Below are 27084 nucleotides of genomic sequence, written 5' to 3'. Positions count from 1 at the left end.
TCTAGAAAACGCTCTTCTAATCCCAAAATTTTAACAAAATATATTTTCTGTACAAGCTGCCACAAAACAAGGTGCAAATATAAACTTTAGCCCCAATAAATCAAAACTGGTATACCCGAATGGAACTGTATTCGACATTAAAGAAAATGGAAGACTATATTATTTAAATAGCGTAGTCCCATCGAAAACTGCCTGCCATGATCTACAGACATGGCATAAAATTCTTGGACAGTGCAATATTCCTGATATCAAAAAGTTGCCGACTGTAGTTGATGGAATGAAAATACAAACATTAAAAAACTTCAACTACGACGTCTGTACGCAAGGGAAAATGACAAACTATCAAAGCAAGATACGAGACAAAAAGGCAAAATAAATCCTATCAATGGCGCATTGTGACTTGAACGGTCCCGTGGAACTGATGGCCAGAAAACATTATAGATATGTGTTGAATTTCGTAGATGACCATTCAGGTTTAATAATGGTTTACTTTTTAAAAAACAAATCTGATACCCTGCTAGCAACTAAAAAAAATCTAGCCGAAATGGCTCCCTACGGTGAAATCAAATGTATTCGCTCTGACAACGGTAGAGAATTCACCAATAAAGACTTTGAACTTTTACTAATTAACCATCATATCAGGCATGAAACATCAGCTCCTAGATCGCCACATCAAAACGGGACTGCTGAACGTGCGTGGCGGACACTTTTTGAAATGGCAAAATGCCTACTCATTGAATCAAAACTCCCTAAAAACCTCTGGACGTACGCACTTATGGCGGCAGCCTACATACGCAACAGGTGCTTTAACAAAATACTATCTAAAACTCCATATGAATCTTTCTGTGGTAAAAAAAAACAAATTTAAGCAGAATGCATACATTTTGTTCAACTTGCTTCGCATATATAGATAAAAAGAGTGAATTGAATATTAAAGCCGACAGAGGTATATTTCTTGGATACGATAAAAAAAGGCCAACCAATTTAGTATTTTTTCCAGAAAAAAATAAAATAAAAAGAATATGATGCGTAAAATTCACAGACACGTTTAATTTTACAGACGAAACCCCGTCATATGAAGAAGATAAAATTATATTCCCTCAAATAATTAAAACAAACGAAGACAATAAAAATGACGGCGACAAGAGTGCCCATGATGATGATAAAATCGAAAGATATCCCAAAAGAAATAGAAGGCGACCCGATTTTTTGTGGTCGACAATATAAAAGATTATCAAATCGACTATTGCTATTCAATGGAAAATGCGCCAAAAAGCTTTAACGGAGCAATTAATTCAGAACATTGTGATGAATGGAAAATTGCCGTGAAAAAAGAAATAGATGCCTTAACCGAAAATGATACCTATACCGTTGTGCCTCTCCCAAAAGATAAACATGTTATTTCTGCAGGATGGGTTTTTATAGAAAAGACTACAGCATCAGGCGTAGAACAGTACAAAGCTAGATTTGTTGCTAAAGGGTACTCTCAGATTTACGGTATAGAATATTTTTCTACGTTTTCACCGACCACAAACCTAGCGACAATCAGAATTTTACTGCAAATCGCATCACAATATGACCTAAACATCCATCAAATGGACGTAAAACATGCTTATTTGAATGCCCCAATAGACTGTAAAATTTATATTACCCCTCCAGAGGGATTTATAATGAAAAATAAAAATAGCGAGTGGCGACTTAACAAGTCATTATATGGTCTAAAGAAAAGTGCTCAGTGTTGGAATATAGTATTTCATGATTATATTATTAAACAACAATTTAGACAATGCGCTGTAGACCCCTGTTTATATACCCAACACAAAGACAATAAACTACTGATTTTGGTTTTGTGGGTCGATGATATTTTAATCGCATCAAATTGTGACATAATGTTAACCGATGTTAAGAACAAATTAAGTAAAAGATTCAAAATTACCGATCTTGGCAAAATATCCTGGTTTCTGGTGGTTAGAATTTACTCAAAGCAAAGGACTTGTTACGATGACTCAATCGAGATACATCGAAAAAATACTATTAAAATTTGAAATGGGAGACTGCAAGAAACGCTCTACACCGGTCGAAAATGATATTAATAAAAATATACACACAGAATCTGAAATAATAGATGACAAACAATACCGCGAAATTATAGGTAGTCTTACGTAATGACTGCAACCAGGCCCGACATATGCTATACAATAACAAAACTGTCACAAACATTATCACGACCGACAATGAAGGATTTAAACAGAGCTAAACAAGTCCCGAATCCTTGACATGTACTACCCTGTCTCCCTGCAGCCGAAGCCGCTGGAGACACATCCCATCACAACAGACGCAGTAATGGGGTATTTATTTAAATGCTGCCCACCTCAGCATTATGTGGCACAAGGCCGGAAAGTGGGAATCCCGCAGGCTCCCCTAAAGGAGGGGCACTCCTGCAATTTTAAAAATTGCCTGAGTAAACCCCGTCGGCCTCAGGCAGCAAGCAATAAACTTGCCCCACCGGAAAGCCCGGTGGCAAGGCCTGGGAGGGTGGACCTCCTAGGTATTACCCAGGCGGTGTACCTCAGTCCAACAGGTGCTGGGCCGGTTCCCGGCCCCTCACCTGTTGGGCTGAGTGTCAAGTGACGAATCCTTGACGTGTACTACCCTGTCTCCCTGCAGCCGAAGCCGCTAGGAGACACATCCCATTACAACAGAGGACTGCTAATGGGGTATTTATTTAAATGCTGCCCACCTCAGCATTATTTGGCACAAGGCCTGGAAAGTGGGAACCCCGCAGGCTCCCCTAAAGGAGGGGTACTCCTGCAATTTTAAAAATTGCCTGAGTAACCCCGTCGGCATTCCCCGGTCGGGGCGCCTCAGGCAGCAAGCAATAAACTTGCCCCACCGGAAAGCCCGGTGGCAAGGCCTGGGAGCGTGGACCTCCTAGGTATTACCCAGGCGGTGTACCTCAGTCCAACAGGTGCTGAGCCGGTTCCCGGCCCCTCACCTGTTGGGCTGAGTGTCAAGTTACGAATCCTTGACATGTACTACCCTGTCTCCCTGCAGCCGAAGTCGCTAGGAGACACATCCCATTACAACAGAGGACTGCTAATGGGGTATGATCCCACACAGTCGGACGATTCTATTTATAAACGATGCTGCTAGGAACTGACGAATCAAATTAATTCATGTTCTGCTACCAACCAATCAAAAACCAGAATTGCTCCATAAATATTAAACCTTTTCTGTAGCAATTTCACATGTTTTTTCCGTCTCGACACGGTAAGAATATTTTGCTCTGTGGAACTGTCTACTGCAAACAAGTCACCTCTCTGGACTTGTGTGTAACAACGAACCATCGGAAACTGTTCTGTCTACTGCAAACTAGTCACCTCGCAAGACTTGTTTAGACTTGTTTAGAACAACGAACCATCTGAAACGTTTCTGAAATTTAACATGAATTACGCTTCTAGAGTTAATAATAATAATAATAATAATAATAATAATAATAATAATAATAATAATAATAATAATAAATTTGAGCGACGGCGGGTCACTGGATCGATTATTATGAAAAATAAACAATTAGATTAGTAAAAAGTGATTGGCAACTGAAATAATAAACAACTACAAAAAAATGTGATTTTAGAAAATACAGGAAAACATAATTTTTGGTTTGGATGAACAAATAATCAGATTTATGTTACAACAGCGGTTGAGTCTTAGACACGTGATGATATGTAGATTTGGGTAGATACCAGATTAGCTGAAGATCAGCCTCATAAATTAAATTCCTTCAATCTGTTCTTAACAATATTACACTGTTGTTGGATTTGGGGAGCCGTTTTAAATCTGTTTCTACGGCTGCGGATTTTGATAGTATTGTCTTTCCTATAAGAAGTAACTCTATGACGACCAGATTGAGTGGCATCACAAACACTTCCGGTGTTTGGGTGCTTTTGCAGTCATTCGTGCTGTTTTTTTCATCTAATTTCAATCTGCAGCCGATTTCTCGATTGGATTAAAAGGTGGAGATTAATGAGCTCCTGGCGATCACTAAGATATATGAAGTATATGGACTAAATATTACGTTGTATAACGTAGGAACAGCAACAATTACGACTAGAGATGCTAAAAGGTGGATATTTTACGACTAGAGATGCTAAAAAGTGGATATTTTAAGTTAATTTTAAGCTCATTTTTTGCGACGGAGTTTCTTCTTGCTTTCTCGATTTGAAGCTATTTTTTAATTGACTTGAACACTAGGATACTTCAATTAAAAGTTAAATATGAACAGGTAAAACTATAGAGAAATAAAAGGCGAATCAAATGAGATATAGGTTGTTTCAACAGCCAAGTCAATTTAGCTTAAATTTACTTTTTATTTAAGAAAAGACAAGTGCAGATTTTCTTTTAGGCGGCACTGTATATCAGTAATAAAAGTTAGCAATTGAAATCATTTTAGTGTCTAAGTCATCATTCTAGAACAAAGCTGTGGGAGTAGAAGTTTCAGAAAATATTTTGGAGAATTCACCAACTGAAAAAAAAGGAAAATGTTTATTTTTAGTCGTGAAATCTTCAGTGAAAATATTGGATTCGTGACACATAATTATAAGCAGTAACGCCACGCATAACCATTTAAGAAACTATACAGAGTTTTATATGCAGACCTCGCAAAATATTTAATATGTAAAAACGTAAAAATTTATGCAGAGAGATTAAAAAAAACCAAGAAGCTTATAAAAATATATTAACTAAAATTGTAAAAAGAATAAGGTGTGACATGAAACATTAAGATGATAAAACTATTTAAGTCGGAGCGGAAAAAAACGAACTAAGAAAAGAGACTAATCTGTTCTGTAGTGATTTGAGGTTGGAAAAAAAAGCAGTATTTCCAAATGCAACTCAGCTAAGTGTTCAAAAGAGAATGAAGATAAATATTTTCACCATTTTTCACGTTTCCACCCGTCATTCCACTGCGACATTTTAAACTGTCCTTGGACAAGATAATTTAAAGTCTCGCCTTAATCTTGTCCAGATAATCGCAGACTGTTTCCAGAGGCTAACGGCTTTATGCCGCTTCGGAGTGTGAAGAAATCTAAACATTTACTTTTATCTAACAATGTCGCAAATAAAGACGTTGATTTTGTAGGCCTTCGAATACGACCAGAATTAAGTGCTTACATCAAATATTAAATTGAAATGAAAATCTTAATATGATGAATGCGTCATTTCAAATCGGTCGTTATTCTGTACACTTGGGTCATTCCTTATAACATTAGTAATTTCGATCATACAAAAAGATCAAGGGTTGAAATTAAAAACTATGACGTTTGCTTAAGATTTTTCCGAACTTATTATCTTCAGGCTTAAAATTTTATATTGATCTCAGAATTCGATATCCATTGTTTCTCGCGTCATATCATCATATGTGCGTTATAAAGTTTTAAGATATTAAAATTCGATTAAAATAGTTAAACCCATGTCACAGTTTTTTAATACGGATTATTATGGTCCGATAGCTCCTTTTCCGAGAATACCACGTTCAAACACCTCGGCGTGACATTCTCAGGCAACATGAACTGCAATAAGTACATACAAGATGTCAAGTTTGCTGCAAATAAGGGTGACTCCCTTTACCGGTCTAGAAAACATCTCACAAGCGTATATTCTAGATATTTGTACAGCCACCATTAGTCAGTTCGTAAATGTTTTGAACAGAAGGCAAATAATGTCTAATCTAAAAGTTATCGTACTGTCTGCCAACCTTCAGTCCCGGTCAGATTGCCGCTTATTTTATAAGTACTTCCACAAAATTCGCTTACATATACCCTGAAGATGTAAATACCTCCGAGCCAATCCCAGCTTTCCATCGTAGAGATTAGAGCTTTCTGGAGATTTTCTATTCTAAGATATTTTGTTTGTTTTTGTTTTTGATTTTGGCTCGGACCGCTTTTTTATAGATTTTCCTAACTACTCTCTGCCCAACTGTGCAAACAATTTGCTGCCCAATTTCGCACCCATGTTGACCTCTATAAATGTGAACCCTGTCACAGTAGCTTCTTTACTCTTGCAATATGCCGTGTTTGGAGTCAATAAAACTTATAAGAATTAACAGATAAAAGAAACAAGAAAACAATATGTTACGTGCTGGCCGATACTTGCTACGTGTTTTGGAAAATATGAATTCTTTTTTTTAGCCTTTTTAATATTTTTTGAATCTTCCCGCCAAAAATCTTTTTCCTTAGATCGTCATCTATACAAGAAGTTGGAGTGTGTCTTTTCAACCTACACACTCGTCTCTATTTCCACCGCCACCATATTAGATATCCTTTGGTTTTATTCTTTGGTCACTTGGTTTACTGTCCACATGTGCCCGGTAGGTTTTGAAATTATTCTTTATGATTTAAAAAAAAAAAAAAAGTAAATTTAAGCTAAATCGAAATTATTCTTTATAAGTTCGGCTGCTCCAATAATTACTGGAACGATGACAATCCTCCCAAGATTCCAGTCTCCTTTCAAAGCATAAATATGACTTTCGTATTTACCCTACCCTCTCCATCTCAGCTCTGTTTAAGGCAGCATAATTGGGGGCAATAACTTCTTCTAAGGTTGCTTCTTTCTGCTTCTTGTCCCATATCACTATGCCAGGCTTAATGGCTCCATTTTCTGGGTATGTAGTTGCAAGAATTACATACGCATAATGGGTAGTGTATGTTTTATTTACAACAATTCTTTCTTGTATTTGTTCCTAGTACTTCAACTGTATTCTCATTTTCAACTTTTTACAAATCATCCCGTAGGGATATTCACACACTCCGTTGTGATACATTGCATAGTAGCCGTTTCCAGCAAAATTTTACAACTGGATGACAGATGGATCACACTCTCGACTTCTAAGTGGCAGAACCTGCACTTGTCACAGTCGTTACTGAGATCACTCATCTTCTTAAAACATTGGTTCATTTGTGCGAGCAGAGGTTTCTTGTTATTTTTATTTTGTCGAACACATCGACATATTTGCGTAATTTTATTACTTCTGCCCATGACCTAAGTAACTATACATTATTGCCGCAATTTCTTTTTTTGTGTGTGTTATTTTGGAAACAATGTGTTTCAGTTCAATAAGTCTGTTAATAAAAATGCGTCATTCAACTTCAATTTTTTTTTTTTACATAGGCATCACCACTCGAGGATAAGAGTTAAAAAATGTACAGTAGAAATTGGACAATATAGTAATAGTTAATAATGTAAATTCGGTAAATTTGTTAACAAGTGGAACGGCTCATCAAGAACTTGTTTGTGTTAGACTTGATGACAACCATATTGCAGTCAGATCGAAAGCAGGAAAACGGAAGAGAATTCCACAGGCGTGCAGTTCTAAGAAAGAAGCTTTGTTCATGCAATCTACGTTTAGGTTTAGATGCAGATAAAGAGTGGGGGGGAGTTATTGATAGTGTTTTTAACTAGACGGGTGTTTCTTGTGAAAGTTTGGCGAGAGGGGACCATAGATTGCAGCTCAGTCGAACATTTTCTATGAAAATAACGATAAAGCAGAGACAAACTCGCAACATCTCTTCTGTGAGATAGAGGTTGCAGGGAAGAGAAGGGGATATCTCCTACGAGGCTACGAAGTCTATTTTGAACTCTATCAAGACAGGACAAGTCCTTTCTAGCAGCCCCTGCCCAGATGTGGCAACAGTATTCCATCCTTGGACGTACCTGGATCTTATATAGATAGAGAATTGCATCAGCAGTGAGATATCTACTCGATCGATAGAAGGATCCCACCATTTTTCAGCGGCATTGGCAACAGATTTGATGCACGTGTTCCATTTAAGATCAGGAGTAAAGGTCAAGCCCAGAAGCTTGTCAAAACTTGAGGCCTCCTCAAGACGAGAGCCATTCATTTCAATTGATGCCAGTTATTGGTCATCTGCTTATGCGACTTGATTTCCACATTGGAAATTTCTTTTATTTCAGCTGTTTTCATAACTGCGTATTGATAGAGTGTCAATCCTCCCCTTTTTTTTCACATGGGGGTCACCACTTACAAGGCCCGGAGGCCACTCAATGATAAGGGTTATTGCGTGTACAGTTATCAATGAGATAGTATTGTAGTAATCATTAGTATTGGAGATTTAATAGAGTGTCTTACTTGAGGGGGCGGTTTGTCAGGAACTTGTTTATTTTGGATTTGAATACATCCAAGTTGTAGTCAGGTGGGAAACAGGCGAACGGAAGAGAGTTCCACAATCGTGCACTTCTGAGAAAGAAGCTCTGCTCATGGAATCTATTGATTTGATTTAGGCACAGATAAAGAGTGGGGAAAATTATTGACAGGAGTTTCAGCCAGACGGGTGTTTCTCGTGAAAGATTGGCGAGGGGGGACGAGAGATTGGAGCTTAGACGAGCATTTGCCATGGAAATAACGATAAAACAAAGACTGTGGGAGAGAGGCTGCAGGGAAGAGAAAAGGGCATCCCCCACCAAACCACGAAGTCTATTTTGTACTCTGTCAAGGCAGGATAGGCTGTTTTTAGCAGCTCCTGCCCAGATGTGACAGCAGCACTTCATCCTTGGACTACTTGGCTTTTATACAGATAGAGAATTGCATCACTAGTGGATATCTTCTGGAGCGGTAGAAGGATCCCGTCATTTTCCCAGCGTCCCTCGCAATAGATTTGATGTACGTGTTCCATTTCAGATCAGGAGTAAAGGTCAAACCCAGAAGCTTGTCAAAACATGGAGCCTCCCCAAGACTAGAGCCATCCATTTCAATTGATGCCAGATGGGGATCAGAGTGTTGATGATGTAAAGATAGAAGCTTGGTTTCTGATGCATTAAAAGTGACCAGCCATCTCTTTCCCCCCTTGATGATAATGTCTCTCAGGTTTGTTCTCAAATATATATATATATATATATCTATATATATATTCCAAGTTATCCTACATTGATTTTCTTGATATACTAACTCTCTTCGATTACTATCTTTTATATTTTATCGCTGAAACCTACTATTTACTATAGTGTTCTGCTATTATTATCCCGTTCTTTTTGTTGGATGAATTTTCCCATTTCGATCCTCATCTGTTACATGACTTTCTTTTCTTTCTTTTGATTTTTCCCAGAAATCCCAGATTTTGTATAATTTCGTGTTTCACAAATGCCGTCGTTACCTCTTGATTTGGCAGTTTTATTATTTCTGTTTTTCCTTCTTCATTTCACGCAGTAGACATTTTTCCATTTCAAAATCCCTAGTAGTAGTAGTAGCAGTTGTTGTTGTTGATGATGATGATGATGATGATGATGATGATGATGATGATGATGATGATGATGATGTGTTCCAAATATTTTGAATATTTCTTAGGGGGAGGGAGTACACCTACATTATCCAATAAAGCAGGTCCTATAATATTGACATTGGTCAAATTGGTCAGTGAACAATGTCAGACAGTTGAGAACACGGACTTAGTTGTAATTACAGAACTGCCCCTTACTCCCCTTGCAGCAGTACACGATGCAACATGACAATGCGATGTAGTTTTAGGTTAGGGAAAATACTTGTCGACATCTTGAACGATGACGTCAGATTATGTCAAAACAAAAACAATAAAATGTCTTTAATGATTCGAGAATTCTTGCAATTATTTCGACAACATTTGCAAATCGAACGTTATGGAGTTAGGACGCTGAAGTGAATCAGAAGAACAGGCGACTCGAAATCTGCTGTAAACAGTGTCAGTCAAAAAATATGCAATTTTCCTTAATGAAAAAAATAAAAAAACAATAAATATTTTCTAAAGTAATATATGTTTTATGATATTAAAATAAATTCAACAGAGTGAAATAACAACATTTTATTATTTTATGCAAAAAAAAAATAAAGCGTAATGTGCATTTTTATCTGACATAAATGTTGACTTCGCGTCACCTTTTCTTCTGATTAATCCGATAGTGCTGCTTCATTTTACTTTACTTTCTTGACATCAGCATGAATTGGAATTTTTATATATAACGTATCATCTAGAAAGAAAACTATTATATATATATATATATATATATATATATATATATATATATATATATATATCAAAAGTACCCGTCATTGACTGGGTTCAAAAACAGCATACAGAAAATGGACTCTGATTTATTAAAGTATGATAGGTTATGAAAAGGAAAGATTGAAAAGAGATAGCTTCGAATTTGGAGGTATCAAAACCAAAGCAAAATATGATGAAAGTAAAAATAAAATAGATAAACCCCATAATTTATTTTACCATACCTGTTCATACTGAAACACTTATCACAATATTCTGTGGATCTATATTAAAAAAACTTGTTAAACTTTGTGACATATTTCCATTCTATGGAGGTCAGGCGCGAACGGACACCCAATAATTTTATTATACCATATTTCTTCAAACTGAAACATAATTATCAAAATATACTTACGCAGATAGATATGAAAAGTCTTTATTAAAGTTTGTGCCTATTTCCATTCTATGGAAGCCAAGCGCGAACGCAGACCCCACAATTTTATTATACCATCCCTATATAGTTAAAAACATACTTATCAAAGTATTCTTATGTTCATCTCTATCCAAAACACTTGTAAACGTTTTTTTTTTTTTTAATTTTTTATTTCCATACTTTGTGGACCAGGCGCGAACGCAGACACCACAATTTTAATGAACCACCGTTCTGCCAGATCAAACCTACCCATTCCTGTGTCTCGATAATCTTCTATCATTATATGTAATCAGTTTTTTTAATTAGTCAACCATATAGGAGCCTATTCGTGACCAGACACACACACACACACACACACACACACACAGATATTCAGCTTTATATTATATATATATATATATATATATATATATATATATATATATATATATATATATATATATGATTGATAAGGAAGTTTTTGTGGTTTTTATCTTTTAAACTCAGATGAACATATCTCGGCTCAAACAAGAATTATTTTGATCGAAATAAGTACCATCAGAATCAACATACATGCCAATGCAAAACAAGTGTATTTATTCCAGTAACGTAACAATCTTGCGTTCTGGTGGCGATTAAGTTGCTGAATGCGTTTTTTAATATCGCTTAGGTTTTGAAGCATTTCCCACGCAGAAAGTTGTCGAGATGCTTGAAAAAGTAGTGATGCATTTCATTCATTTGTTGACAGACCTTCTCTGTCGTAATAGTTTCGACTGTATTCAAAAAAACTGTAATGGATGAGACCGGTCGCAGCAACCAAACAGTCAGCATGGCTTCCTTTTGGTGAAGCTCTTGCTTTAGGAAGTGCTGAGGAGCTTCGCCGACATCTAAACACTAAGTTGAATGTCGTCAGTTGTCATAAAGGACCCACTTTTCATCGCAAGTCACAACTCGGTCGAGAAACGGGTCGTTCTTGTTGCGTAAAAGAAGGGAAGATGACATTTCATAGCGAAGTTTCTTTTTGGTTACGTTCAATTCAAGTTTTTTTCCTTATAATCCCTTTCAAGTGATTGGAAATCGTCGTATACGTTACGTCTAATTCAGAAGCAAGTTCTCGAACAGTTATGCATGGATTTGCCTCGACTAAGGCTCTTAACTGATCGTTATCAACGTTAATCATCTTCAAGACTCTTGTTGCTGCAACGAGATTTCTTTAACCACCATATTGTGCTGTGCGTTCACTAGTGGTCCCTGGGCCAAACGCTTCGTTGATATCGAGATCTGTTTCAACAGCTTTTCGGCCTGACTTGAATTGAAATAAAAAAAATTGTGCGAATTTTTTTTTCATCTTGTATTTAACGTTCTAAAAAGAAGAACATGGTTACGCTCGCTGACAGACGCGACAATTGTAGATGGGCAAAGAAAATAAGCTAAGTGAATTTAACAAATCCTAATCTTACCAAAATGGCAACTGCTTTTTTTTTAATTTGACTATTTAATGTATTTTAACTACATGCGCATATATTGTCTTTAACTCTTTGCTTCCATGCGAGCCGTTTCTATTATTTTTTTATCATTTTTTTATTATTTTTATTTTTTATTTATTTATTCATTTTATTTTTATTTATTTTATTTTTTCTCTCTTTTTAGCTTTTACCAACTGTTTATACCTTCTCTTTAAATTTATTTATTTAATGCATTTTAATTACATATGCGTAAAAATGGTCTTTAACACTTTAGTTCCATGCGAGCCGTTTTGTGGTCAGAACTCGAAAACGAATAGTCTATGCAAGAATACAGAACAGAGCTAGGACTACCTTTCTTTCTACTATAGAAGGCAGAAGAACTTTATTTAAGTAGTATACTTAATATATGCAATCACCGTACGCTTGCTTGTATTAAAGTGTCCTCCATGATACCCATACCAAACCACTGCACGTGGCTCATAATTTAACTGTCACTATATTTGTAACTGCAATATACATAATCTTAGCTGTGATTCTAGGGCTAATTTTCTGAGTAGATGCAGCACTCTGTGCTTGACCTTAATGACTACAATTCCGAATCCCAACGAACTAGCTGTTCCTATAACTGGGAGGGAAAAACCTAATAGCTACGAAATCTTATACAGTTTACCTCCAAGACGATTGCGTTTGTCTTACCTGCATGCAAAAAAAAAAAAATTGTTCCCCCCCCTTCTTCAAACTAAACCTTACCTGTAACTCAAAAATCCTAATGGAAATCTATCTGTAAATAAATAACCACTCTTCTCTTGAACGCTAACAATCTACTCCTTCCAACCTATCCGCCACTAAACTCCCACATTGCCCCGCATCTGTAGTGGAATCGCTAACTTTCAGCCCCTTATCCCTCACATGCAAACTGTTTTAATAGCCATCACTAAACATCTATACATTTCTACTTCTAAGGCATGCATTACAGCTCATTCCTATCCAATAAGGGATTTAACAGCCTAAGCACACAGAGGCAGGTACTTAACAGCCAGAGTACTCAGAACCAAAGCGATCTACACTACATAACTGTCTCCTCGAGTTTTGCATTGAAACGACACTCCTTGTTATGCAAAATGTCCCATGACTCTTACTTGAAAATACCTACAACTTCAACTCTATTCGCACCTACTGAAAACATGCCCATATATCTATTCACCTAATTACGTATGACTCAAAACTTGCTGTCTTATCCATACTATATTGCACTTACATCTTAACCCTCCTATCATCTAAAATAGCTCGGGCACAACTCGTAGCTCAATTCTTAATACCTACTTATACTGTAACATTATCCTAGACCTAAGCTAACATAAATAAAAAATAAAAAAGGGTAAGACTAAAACCACATTATCTCCTCCCTAACAAGCCCTCTTGCAATCATAGACGCTTACACTGCATGAACTTCACTCACCCCCTTTATCCATTAACAATTAAATAGCATGTCCCTAAATCACTTTGAGGAGTGTAACTAATCAGCAGAGATATAACCCCCACAAACTAACCCAGTAACACTAACCACACGGGGTCGCAGAAATACCTGGATTAGAACCTAGGCGCGGAGAAAACCCTCTCAGTGCTGACGGACTCAGTAGGTCTTCCCAGATCATCCGTCTAGGAGAAGGAAAACTCTGAAACTAGACCAAAGGGGAGAGAGGCCTCTTCAGTCTTGGATAACAACCTTCCTAGAGCTGGTGACTCAAACAAATTCACCGGTTCGCAAACCTAAATTGCTTACGGAGTAGATAGGGTCTGTCTATCGTCCGGCTTCCATACTCCTTCTTTGCCTATTAGTCAAGCGCAGAGACACTATCTCAGTGATTCGACAGAAACACCCAGCGGTAGATCGTTTCCTGGCTAGGGCAACGAACGCCGTTTTCCCCATTCCCAGCACGCCCCACCCCTAAAACTGAACATTTGGGAATGCTTGAGTATGAGATATGCCTGAGCAATTAGATTGGGTTGACCTTCTTCTAATGGGTTGAGGGTACCGGATTGACAGTTCCTGGCTGCTGTTCCCGACTGGTAGTACAGGAGCCCTCACTCTTTGGTAGCGCTTAGAGCGGCTACTCCATCAACAGTTGAATAATATCGGGTTGTTTGTAGTGCCATGACGCGCATGGAAAGGGACCCTGCACTCACCCCCGGTGGGCTATCCTGAGGCCACAATCCTAATTGGAGAAAGGTCAGCTGATGGTCTACTTGTGATGCATGTCTGAAGCTCTGCATAACCTCTTGTTTAGCTCCCCCTTACCTAAACCGAAACTCTTAAAAAAATATATGACGACAGTACAATCTAAAAATAAACTTAAACCAGGATTAAGGACAAACAAATTCAACTTGCCTCCTCCCTTGAGGCTCTCATTCACAAATATCCGTGGGCTTAGAACTAATTTAGCTGATGTTGAAGCATTTCTCTTAACAAATACCCCGGATGTCTTAGCACTAAGTGAGACTAACCTACACTCCTCCATTCCCTCTAACCACTTTAACATGCCTGGATATCTCCCACTCTGCCGTAAGGACTCTGACAGACATATGCACGGACTTGGAGTTTACATTCGTAATACCCTTCCCTTGACTAGAGAAACAAACCTAGAAACAGATGATCAAGCCTTTATGTGCTTTAGACTAAACATGCAACACAATATTAGCTACTATTATTTTCTCTACCGCTCTCCCTCGACTCAGGACTGCACCATAATAAACAAAGTATCTGACAGCATAGACACGGCACTGTCCCTCGACACTAGCGCACAAATACATGTATTTGGTGACTTTAATGTCCACCACAAAAACTGGCTTGGATTCTCTACTTACACAGATGCAGCGGGCAGCGCAACTCATAGCTTCACCATATCTCACTCCCTATCACAAATTGTAACGTTTTCAACCCGTCTCCCTGACCAGGAAGAACAACACGCATCACTTCTAGATGTTTCTGACAACAGTTCCCGATGACTGCATAACGAAGGCCCACAGCCCACTCGGGAACGCTGATCATGCAGTGATAATGGTTGAAATCGCCCTAAACTCTAGAGCCAAAACTGAAGAGCCAGTGCTCAAAACAACGAAATATCATAAAAAGGCTGACTGGGAAGCCATAAGGGAACTAATTAGAGATGCCCCATGGAGAAATATTTTCTCTCTCCCTGTTGAACAATGTGCAAACGAGACCACTGACTGGTTCAAAACTGCAATCGAAGCGCATGTTCCCATGCGGAAATTTTATAGCAAGCCCCACTCTCCCCAATGGTTTACGTCGACTTGTGCAACTGCCATTGCTCAAAAGAAGCATGCATACCGTAGGTTTAACCGACATAAGTCCAGTTCAAACAGACTGAAGAATATAGAAGCTAGAAATAACGTTAACAAAAAGAAATAGCGACAGCTAAGAGAGAATTTACGGAAACCACTAAAAAGCGCATCGAAGCACAAAAACTAGGAACTCGAGACTTCTGGAAAATCTACAACAGTGTAGTAAATAATGGGCAATCAACAATTCCCCCACTATCCAACAATCACGAGGTTGTCTCCTCAGCAACCGACAAGGCTAATATGCTTGCCAGCCGGTTTGCTTCCAACTCCACACTGGACACTTCCAACCACCCCCTACCTTACTTTCCTATGCGGACAGACGCCACGCTAGACGATCTGAAAACAACCCCTGCTGAGGTGCATGCTATCATAAAAACACCTTGACACTTCAAAAGCATGTGGACCCGATCTTATCCTAGCTGTGCTATTAAAAAGTGCTCACCCGAAGTAGCTCCAGTTCTCTCCAAACTCTACAACAAATGCCCTAATGAATCATGCTTTCCGGGCTGATGGAAAACTGCTTCTGTGGTACCAGTATTCAAGAATTCTGGCGAAAGGACAGACCCATCAAATTATCGCCCCATTAGCTTCCTCCCACTTTTTGCCAAAATATTTGAGACCATAATTAACCATGCTATAGTCCATCATCTTACAGATGCTAAACTACTGACTGACAAACAATATGGATTTAGACAAGCCCGTTCCACAGCAGACATCCTTACTGTAATATCTGAACGTCTATACCATTTACTGGATAAAGCGGGGGAGGGCAGAGCGGTAGCTCTAGATATATCTAAGGCTTTTGACAGGGTATGGCATGAGGGTCTCCTCAGGAAAATCAGATCATACGGTATCACTGGTAGAATACTTAACATAATTAAATCCTTCTTAGATAAGAGAAAAATTCAGATTGTCCTCGACGGTCGTACATCTAAACAATATGATATAAATGCGGGGGTTCCCCAGGGTTCTATCCTTGGACCTCTATTGTTCCTGATATTCATAAATGACCTCCCCGACAAAATTGCCTCTGAGATGGGTATATATGCTGATGACACTACACTCTATGGCAGGCACGACAGGAAGACGAATGAACACATTTCTAAAGAAATGGCAGAAACACTAGAGGAAGACCTCCAATCTGTAGTGGAATGGGGACAAAAGTGGTTGGTCGCGTTCAATGCTGCCAAGACTAAACTAGTTTCCTTCAATAATTACAAGAAACCCTCTCTACCACCCATAGCAATGGCCAACGACTCTTTATCTGATAGTCCATCTTTCAAACTCCTTGGCCTAACGTTCACAGGAAACATGAGTTGGAACAATTACATTGAAAACATTGCCAGGGTCGCTGCGAAGAAGGTAGGCTCTCTCTACCGTGCTAGAAAACTATTGACAGCTGAAAGTATCCTGTACCTCTATAAGGCCACCATTCACCCATGTATAGAGTATTGCTGTCACATTTGGGCTGGTGCATCTGCTATTAGTCTCCCGCTCCTAGTTCAAAAGAGAGTCGCCAATCTAATAGGCTCTGAACTGGCATCTAAGCTTCAGCCTCTGTCCCATCGACGAAATGTTGCATCCCTCTGCCTTTTCTACAAGTATTTTAGTGGTGAATGCTCTGACGAACTGCAATCACTATTGCCCCCACGACGTAAGCACCCTCGACAAACCCGACAGGCTGCTAAATCCCACCCCCACACTGTAGAGATCCCTAGATGTAGAAGATCTTTTTACTCCAATAGTTTCTTCCCCAGAACCGCTAGACTCTGGAATTCCATCCCAGGTCCCTGCTTCCCCAACAGTACTGACGTGCAGAAGTTCAAGTGTAACGTGAACCGACATCTTGCTGCCCAAATCCCTACATAGTACCCCAGTAGTTGTTGCCCCTGATAGTAGCCCCCTACACCAAAGTGGCAATTTGCCTTGTTTGGGGTGAAAATCTAATAGAAAAAAAAAGAAGACATAATTGTTTTTAAACTATTGTAGTTTAAACGATTAGATAGAGTGAAAAACGGTCTTTAAAATAGTATATAAAGTAAAGGTATTATAACGAAACTTATTTAAAATACATAATTTAAAATCAAAATAAAAAATTCATCAAGAACTGTCTTGTCTACTTAGCATATATATATATATATATATATATATATATATATATATACATATATATATATATATACAACGTTTTATGTTACCTCCCTTAATCAAGATGAAACACGAAGACGGCTGTAGTGACCACACAAATATAAGGAGGTCTTTTTTTAAGTTAGTCTAGGGTGGATGTTTCCCTGTGGGTCAAATCCCTGTTGCAAGCATCAATATGTCCTCAGCGCACAGTTGACGACACTACATACGATGTGTAGTTCTATATCGTCAGGACCCCCAACCTAACCAAAGTTCAGCGGCGCAACTTCAGTCGCTTTTACGAAGACAGAGTTAATATGGCGTTGAGTGCAGTGGTAGATGATCTCTTCTATCCTCTATCCACTGCTGAAAAGAAAGATTCAATTTTGTTGCCTTTCTTTCTGCGAAGTCTACTCGTAATAATAACCGACGCTGGTTGTAGTTTTCGTATGAAATTAATTATTCACAAAAGATTAAAATAAAAATAAGTATGTACAGTTTTTCAGAGGATAATCAAAAAATGAAAAAATACAATATCGATTCAAGTTTCTCTTTCTGGTGGTTACAACAGTCGATGGACAGGGCATTAGTCAGTTTGCTTGTTTTTAATAACCGATACTTGCTACCGATCGGTCAATGGACGAGTGCTTATTCAACGGCGGGGTGGGGAGCAGTTGACAGTTTCTTTGAGTCAACTCACTCCAGACTCTCTGCAAAATTGGTCTTTCTTGCTCTGCACGGGCTTATGTATGCCGGGTTCGGATTAGTAGGAACACGCCTTCTTGTCCCAGCTAAACAATCATCGTCCAGGTCGTGTACCTTGATTCGTCCTGATTGAATAATCAGCCACCTCTCCCCACATGCAGATCAGGGATTTTCTACCAACACTGATGATCTCGTCCACAATCGTCTTTCGCACCCAGGAACCCGCACAAAACCCCGAGGTCAAGCTCGAAACTAAACATTCGCTAATATCTCCTAATAATTCCTTTTACAGTTTATTGTTTTATAAATTCGACTTTGTTCTTTCCGTTACAAGGAAAATGTATTTTAATTCGGTGACAACGCCATCTTCTAATTGGGAGAATTACTCGCTGCTTTTCTGGGCCCGCCATTAAAATAAAAATTCTCTAATTCCTCTTTAGCGAGGCGTCTTTTGGAGCAATTTTTTTTTTTAACCATAGCTCTAATTTAGTTCTCTTCTTTTGGTTAATCTTTTTTACCGTGGCTGGTTGGGTCACACACGCACACACATATATAGATAGATAGATAGATAGATAGATAGATAGATAGATAGATAGAGAGAGAGAGAGAAGGAAAGAGAGAGATATGTTATTTGTTTTTATTTTTGCGGTACATTTTGAATTAATTCAATTATTTACGAAAGTGACTTTTTACCTAAATGCGAGTTAGGAATAATTTTCCCTTTAACCAACTTGGTACCTCCACATGGGGAGCGACATACAAAAACTATATATATATATATATATATATATATATATATATATATATATATATATTTAAAAATCAAATAAGAGACGTGTTACATTTAACACTTTAAAGCCAAATAACAACGGTATTTTTTTTAACCTTTATAAAACAGACGAATGTTTACTTTTAAAGAGAGCCATATTTCAGCACTTAACACCTGATGTTAGCTGTGGCTTCTCTGTAGCCGGATAATTACGCGTGGTCGCGCGTGATTTGAAAGTCTGGGTATTTAATATTTCAATTAAATAATGCCAATTACGTACGCTGATTTTACTAAAAGTAATCTTGAATAATATTTATTTGTGGATTTGTTATTAGTAGTAAAAAGGTCGTATTATTTGGATTCTTCTACACAATTTCAGAAACGTAGTAAAACCGTTCAAAAGTATGTTGTTCGATCAATTGGATTAGGAACGTAAAAAATATGCATTTGTTTATTCAAATATTCAAGAACTTTGGACATTGATAAGGACATCATATGGAAGGTACTGATTCCAAGTTTGTGATTAGTTTAGTTCTGAGATCAACTGTTTAACTGTGATGCCACGATACGCATACACACATAAACAATTTTGCTTTATATATAGAGGGAAATGTTGCTGACTTCTTTGTTGATGTTATTTGATACGTACATTTTATAGATTGAAGCACTTAAATATTCAACATTTTTTAAATGTCTACATAGATGTGTGCGTCTATTTATCAATGTACTTAACTGAATTGTCATAAATCTTGAGTAGCGAAAGGTCTCCGCTGCCATTAACCCCGCCCAACAAAACTCGTCGAAACACACATTTTGCCTAATTTCCCGGCTAAATATTAATTTTCAAACGTCATTCTCGCAGACAGCGAGATGTCACTTCCAATGCCGGCCATCAACAGAAAAGGATTATTGTCAGATGGACAAAGGATAGGAAACAATTACAGACTTTTCAAAGTATACGTCCGTGCGAATAGGAGTTCCTTGTTGGGAAACAAGGTCACGTATACCACAAGCACACACATGCATGTGAGTCTTTTCTGCTTCTAACACAGCTAACAGCCCCACTTCTATCTCAGAATGGAATGGAAAATAGGTTGATAAACAGAAGTATATCCTACATAGAGAAATAATCCTCCACTATAATAAAGAGGAATGTGTATTCATTATTAAATATATGTCCGTCTCCTCACAGAAATCATTTTAATATCTAGCCCCTTCGCCATTTATCTCAAATAATCAAAGACAGAAAATTAAAAAGAAAATAAACAAACGCACAGTCATAGTTAGTGCGTGTGTTTTTTAACTTATCGAAATCAAAAAGAACATAAAAATGCACTAGAAGGCAAATAACAAGGCAATGCTGTCTAAAATGAATTCACAAATAACGTAAATAAAAAGTTAACAGTAGATTTGGCTTTTTATAGATCATCAGAAAAAATGATAATTAATTAGTGAAAATCAAATTACTTATATAATTCGATGAAATTTATATCGATATTAAAACGAATGCTGGCAAAGCATGATTTTCCCTGTATTTTTTAATTATCATTCATGAGTTATCGCTTAAAAGTCACTCGAGGATAATGGTTAATAGGTTTGTCAGGTGTACGATTAGACCAACACCTTGATGTTTGGAGATGATTGTTGAAACTGATCAGAATGTGATTATTGGAGAGGATGGCTCAACACTTGTTTGCATCGAAAACAATCTTGGTGTAATCAGCTGGGAAGCAACCCCGTGAAAATGTATTCCTAGGTTGTTCTTAGAAAAAAAAAACTCTGCACATGGAAGGTCTTTTTTATCTCTAAGTACACAAATAAATAAAATAAAATTATTTACAGTTGGTCTCGTAATAAGAGTTTTGCTGTAAGAAATGGAGTGTAGGGTGGAGGCAACTCAACACAAGATTTCAGTGTCGAAGCCAGATAGGATTTTCTTAGCGTCACTGCTCGTGATATGGCAGCAATACATTATCTATGGCTGTATTTGGCTCTTATATAGGTAGAGGACTGCGTGTGGAGTGAAAGACTTTCTGGTGCCTTAGAATGATCCAACCAAGCAGAATCAATAGTAGCACCACCACCACCACCACCAGATGGGAAGCCATCAGAGATCTTATCAGAGATGCCTCATGGGGAAATATTTTTTTCTCTTCCTGCTTAATAATGCGCAAATGAGACCACTGAATAGTTCAAAACAGCAATTGAAGCACATGTTCCCATGCGGAAATTTTATAGCAAGCCCCACTCTCCCCAATGATTTACTTCGACTTGCGCAACTGCCATTGCTCAAAGGCAGCATGCATACCGCAGATTTAACCGACATAAGTCCAGTTCAAACAGACAGAAGTATATATAAGCTAGAAGTAACGTTAAGAAAGAAATAGCGACAGCTAAGGGAGAATTTACTGAAACCACTAAAAAACGCATCGAAGCACAAAAATTAGGAAATCGTGACTTCTGGAAAATCTACAACAGTGTAGTAAATAATGGGCAATCAACAATTCCCCCAATAACCAAACATCACGAGGTTGTTTGCTCAGCAACCGACAAGGCTAATATGCTTGCCAGCCGGTTTGCCTCCAACTCCACACTGGACCCTTCCAACCAGCCCCTGCCTGACTTTCCTTTGCGGACAGACGCCACGCTAGACAATCTAAAAATCACCCCTGCTCAGGTGCATGCTATCATAAAAACACCTTGACACTTCAAAAGCATGTGGACCTGATCTCATCCCAGCTGTGCTATTAAAAAGTGCTCAGCCGAAGTAGCTCTAGTTTTCTCCAAACTCTACAACAAATGCCTTAATGAATCATGCTTTCCGGGCTGATGGAATACTGCTTCTGTGGTACCAGTTTTCAAGAATTCTGGCGAAAGAACTGACCCATCAAATTATCGCCCCATTAGCCTCCTCCCACTTTTCGCCAAAATATTTGAGACCATAATTAACCATGCTATAGTCCGTCACCTTACAGATGCTAAACTTCTGACTGACAAACAATATGGATTTAGACAAGCCCGTTCCACAGCAGACATCCTTACTGTAATATCTGGACGTCTATACCATTTACTGGATAAAGCGGGGGAGGGCAGAGCGGTAGCTCTAGATATATCTAAGGCTTTTGACAGGGTATGGCATGAGGGTCTCCTCATGAAAATTAAATCATACGGTATCACTTGTAGAATACTTAACATAATTAAATCCTTCTTATATAAGAGAAAAATCCAGGTTGTCCTCGGCGGTCGTACATCTAAACAATATGATATAAATGCGGGAGTGCCTCAGGGGTCTATATTTGGACCGCTATTGTTCCTAATATTTATTAATGACCTCACCGACAAAACTGCCTCTGAGATGGGTATATATGCTGATGACACCACACTCTATAACAGGCATGATAAGGAAAACAAATGAATACATAACTAAAGAATGGCAAAAACACTAGAGGATGACCTCCAATCTGTAGTGGAATGGGGACATAAATGGATGGTCACATTCAATGCTGCCAAGACTAAACTGGCTTCCTTCAATAATTACAAGAAACCTTCTCTACCACCAATAGCAATGGGCAGTGACTCCCTATCTGATAGTACATCTTTCAAACTGCTTGGCCTAACGTTCACAGGAAACATGAGTTGGAACAATTACATTGAAAACATTGCCAGGGTCGCTGCGAAGAAGGTAGGCTCTCTCTACCGTGCTAGAAAACTATTGACAGCTGAAAGTATCCTGTACCTCTATAAGGCCACCATTCACCCATGTATAGAGTATTGCTGTCACATTTGGGCTGGTGCATCTGCTATTAGTCTCCCGCTCTTAGTTCAAAAGAGAGTCGCCAATCTAATAGGCCCTGAACTGGCATCTAAGCTTCAGCCTTTGTCCCATCGATGAAATGTTGCATCCCTCTGCCTGTTCTACAAGTATTTTAATGGTGAATGCTCCGAAGAACTGCAGACACTTGTGCCCCCACGACGTAGACACCCTCGACAAACCCGACAGGCAGCTAAATCCCATCCCCACGCAGTAGAGATCCCTAGATGTAAAAGATCTTTCTACTCCAGTAGTTTCTTCCCCAGAACCGCTAGACTCTGGAATTCCATTTCAGGTCCCTGCTTCCCCAACTGTACTGACATGCAGAAGTTCAAGTGTAACGTGACCTGACATCTTGCTGCCCAAATCCTAACATAGTGCCCCAGTAGTAACTGCCCCTGATAGTAGCCCCCCTACACCAAAGTGACAATGTGCCTTGTTTGGGGTGAAAATTTAATTAATATATATATATATATATATATATATATATATATATATATATATATATATATATATATATATATTATATAATGCATATTGGTTTTATTGTAGTGTGCGGGATTTTAAAACGGTGCCCGAACTTTTTTAAGCTTTTTTAAGTTATTTCAAACTTAAGTGTGACAGACTTACAGACTGAGTCTCTATTGAAGAAGCAAGGATGCGTGCCAAATGTTTTGTTTGTTTTTTAATCCCTCGAATTTTAGTTTCGGTCTTTATTTTTCTGATTTCCCGATCCCGTTTGTCAATAAAATTTTTCGTAATTAATTTATGCAAGAAGAGCAACGCGAGCGACTCGGTTGTCGATTGTTTAAAATGTTCACAATGATCGAATGATTTCTAATATGAAATATTGATTAGGTAATTGCGCATTTAAATTCAGAAAACTGTTCACAAGGAGAGGCTTTTGTTTGAGCGAGTGAAACGTAAAGTAAACAAGGTTGGGTTTAAGTAGACATTTCTGTCTTTTAAGAAGAAGATGAGTTATTCGTTCGATTTGGCCGATTGGTCAAATCACGTGCAAAGAAGACAAATAAAAAGAGAATGAATGGAGAGGAAGGAAGGGAAATGAGGAAAAGAAGAATAGAATGAGCGGACAGGAAGGAAGGAATGAAGGTATTAACAGTACAGAGGAAATGGAAGGAAAAGGGAAATGGAATAAAGAAGGAAGGGGCGGTGGTAGTAAAGAAGGGAGGAAAAAGTGAATGGATGAAGTGAGGAAGGCAAAACACGAAGTTGGTCAAATCACGTGCGAATAAGGAATTTATAAAGAGAAGAAGGGAAAACGAAAAGGAAATGGAAGCAAGCGAGAAGAAAAGAAGAGAGGGAATGATGGAATAAGGCAGTGATAACGAAATGAATGGAGAGAGTGAGGAAGGGAAAGGCAAGGGATGTAAAAAAAGAAGGAAAGATGAGAAAGATAGCAAAGGGAAGAAAGAAGGAATCGGGGAAGATGGGAAATGCTAGTATAAACGAATAATTGGTAGAAAAGAGAATGACAAAAGGGTAAAGGAAGGAGAGAAAAAGTAATGGACTATATAATCATAGTCATAAAGAAAGAAAATGAAACAAAGCTTGCAACGTATATTAAAGTAGAGGATAGAAAAACGAGATGTTAATAAAACAAATACGCTAAAAATAAGTATTTTAAAAACGGAACGTCTAATAGGGAAATAATTGATAAAACGTATAAAAAAATAAAAATGATAATAAAATATAATAAATTTTGAAGTATACATAACAAAAATATTTAAAAGCAAAAAATAATAAAACAGAAAAAAATAAAGCAAAAAGAAAAACCATACTGATATCATATTTCATTCAGACATTTTGGGAAATTAAAATGATTCTGTTTTTCACTTTCGATTAAAATTATTGCTATTTTATATAACTTGACACTACGTGACCAGAGTCACACAAGATAACAATGGCTGAATCAGCACAGAATTATATGGTGAGTCAAAAGAATATTTTTAAGACGATACAGAAGAGTATACATGTCAATAAAACAGGGAAAATCATGCACGATGTGTGAGCATCAGTCAGGTCACCGATGAAATTAAAAGCAAAACTACTCAAAACTAAATCAAATTTCAGGAAAACTATTTTGCAAAGAATATAACAGTTGTATTAATTTTTCAATAATGTCGTGGAGGTCTGCGTCCGCGTTGAATATCCACAAACAGTAAAGACTGCATTTAACTTTATGCTATTTTATTTAATTTGAAATTTGAAATTAAAGAGTACAAAACTTTAAGGCAAAAAAAGTATAAATAACTACCAGATCGACTGGCATTGCTCAATTGTAAAATACGCTTATATATGACACTTTAATTCATGCAGATGTCGAATTTATTAATTTGCAGCCAATTCTCTATCGATTACTATATTGTACCCAATATATAATATTGATTTCAAAGGTTTTAAAAAATATGACTTGGGTGCTATCAATTAGAATCGAACCCCTCTATCGACCTCTTCCATACTTCACAAATTCCTAATTAAAGTTCACAAACTAAATACAGGCATAAATCAAGAATCCAAACTCCTTATGGACACCCTCATTGCCATGTCTCTTTTTACAATATCAGAGGTTTGTATTTCAACCTTCCAGAGGTTAGAATGCAATTACAAGCGACCAAATCAAACTTGATATTCCTATGCGAAATTGGCATTAGCCTATGAAGTTTTAAAGACAATTTTAAAATTATGAACTTTTCCATCACGACCTCAATGTGTTACCCTCAAGATCGTCATGCACGTGGAATCTGTGTTTACATCAAAGACGAATTCCCGTATCTCTAACTCTCTAATGAAGGCCCAGAATTGTTTATTATGAATTCTCTTATAGCTCTTCAACATATCAACTTGTTTGGCTTTGCTTTTATCATCCTCACGACGAAGTACTTTCTAGTAAAATTGAAAAGATGCTGTTTATTCATCCTAACGAAAACATTCACATGCGTTGATATCTATTAATGTTGACTCAAGCAAACCTGGCAAAGATGCGGAGGTTTTGACATAACTTCTCCGCGAATATTATCCGATCCAAATAGTGGAGGAACTACTTATATATCTGACGTTAACAGTTATTTCGCAAGCCTTATTGACTTTTTCTTAGCAATTAGTCCTCAACAGTGCTTATCTCCTGCCGTACTTTTGGACCTTCTGATTACTTGGTTGCTTTAATCAACATAAAATATATTTGAACAGTGTTGCCTCTCTTTACGTTGTGCCCATATTTGGCATTTGTTGTTATTTAATTTCCCTTAATTCTCGTGGCGATTGATGGTGGCTTAGAAGTAACGTCCAAACGAATCGAGTCAAAGCTTATTTTGTAGCTGGGTTCGAATCTCCCGACCAGTAGCAATGGTCACTTCCTGGAAATGCTCATTGATTTGAAAATACCGACGTCGTAGCTAGAAAACAGAAAGCAGGAGGAGAGTTAGACAGAAGCTACTGGAATAAGAAGCTGTATTACAATGAGGTATCGAAACAGCAAATTGATGGAGACCACTCGACCAAAGAATCAAACGAGATGAAACAAAGGAAGCTGGGAATAAGTTAAACAATTCTGAAGAACACATGTCATAATATAATTTATAAAAAATGTCCAAGACTATCAATATCACGTCTGTGAGAGAGAGAGAGAGAGAGAGAGAGAGAGAGAGAGAGAGAGATTACAGTGAAGAAGAAATGGTGGGGGCAATCAAATTGTTTCTGCATTTTACTTCAAATAAAACACAGATTCATCAGCCGAAATATAACAACAGTACTCCATACGTGATCTTATAGTAGATTTGTAGAAAATAACCTCATGTGTGAGAAAGTGCTTAGAGTGATAGAAAGAAGCGATATTGCGATGAGCAGAAATAATAATATGATATAATATATATATGAAATAATATATATATGATATATATATGAAATCCAAGAAAGGTTTGATGAGAAATAAAGATCAAGAAGTTTTAGAGTTGATTTCTTACCGAGAACAGAGCCATCCATAAGAATCTAAGAAAAGGTACAATTGAAAAAGCTACGATTGAAAGGAAAGAGCTGAGTCTTAATATGATTCAATGAAACAAGCCATTAACCCAATTAATAATCCGCCGGTCAACTTCTAGATCATCAACATATTTTGAGTGGGCCGAGGAAGATGGGCATATGGATCTGAATATCTGCTGACACTGGATCCGACTAAGGTCTGGTCCAGATCCAGGATGCCGAGTTTTATGGAGCTGGATTTTCTCCACATTGAATACCAATCTTTACTCTAACTCTGTCCTCGTGGGAAGGCAAATAAATAAGAACATACACTCTTCATCAGAATTTGTCATTTCTTGTAGTGATGGGTGTTCATCACTTCGCTATCAGTTTGATGCGAGATGCGAATATAAAGTCACAGA

This window comes from Euprymna scolopes, chromosome 26, assembly GCF_053919585.1.
Source record: "Euprymna scolopes isolate OS-2025 chromosome 26, ASM5391958v1, whole genome shotgun sequence".
NCBI classification, from domain to species: domain Eukaryota; kingdom Metazoa; phylum Mollusca; class Cephalopoda; order Sepiida; family Sepiolidae; genus Euprymna; species Euprymna scolopes.
The sequence above is the reverse complement of the archived record's forward strand: the minus strand, read 5'-3'. Positions refer to the sequence as shown.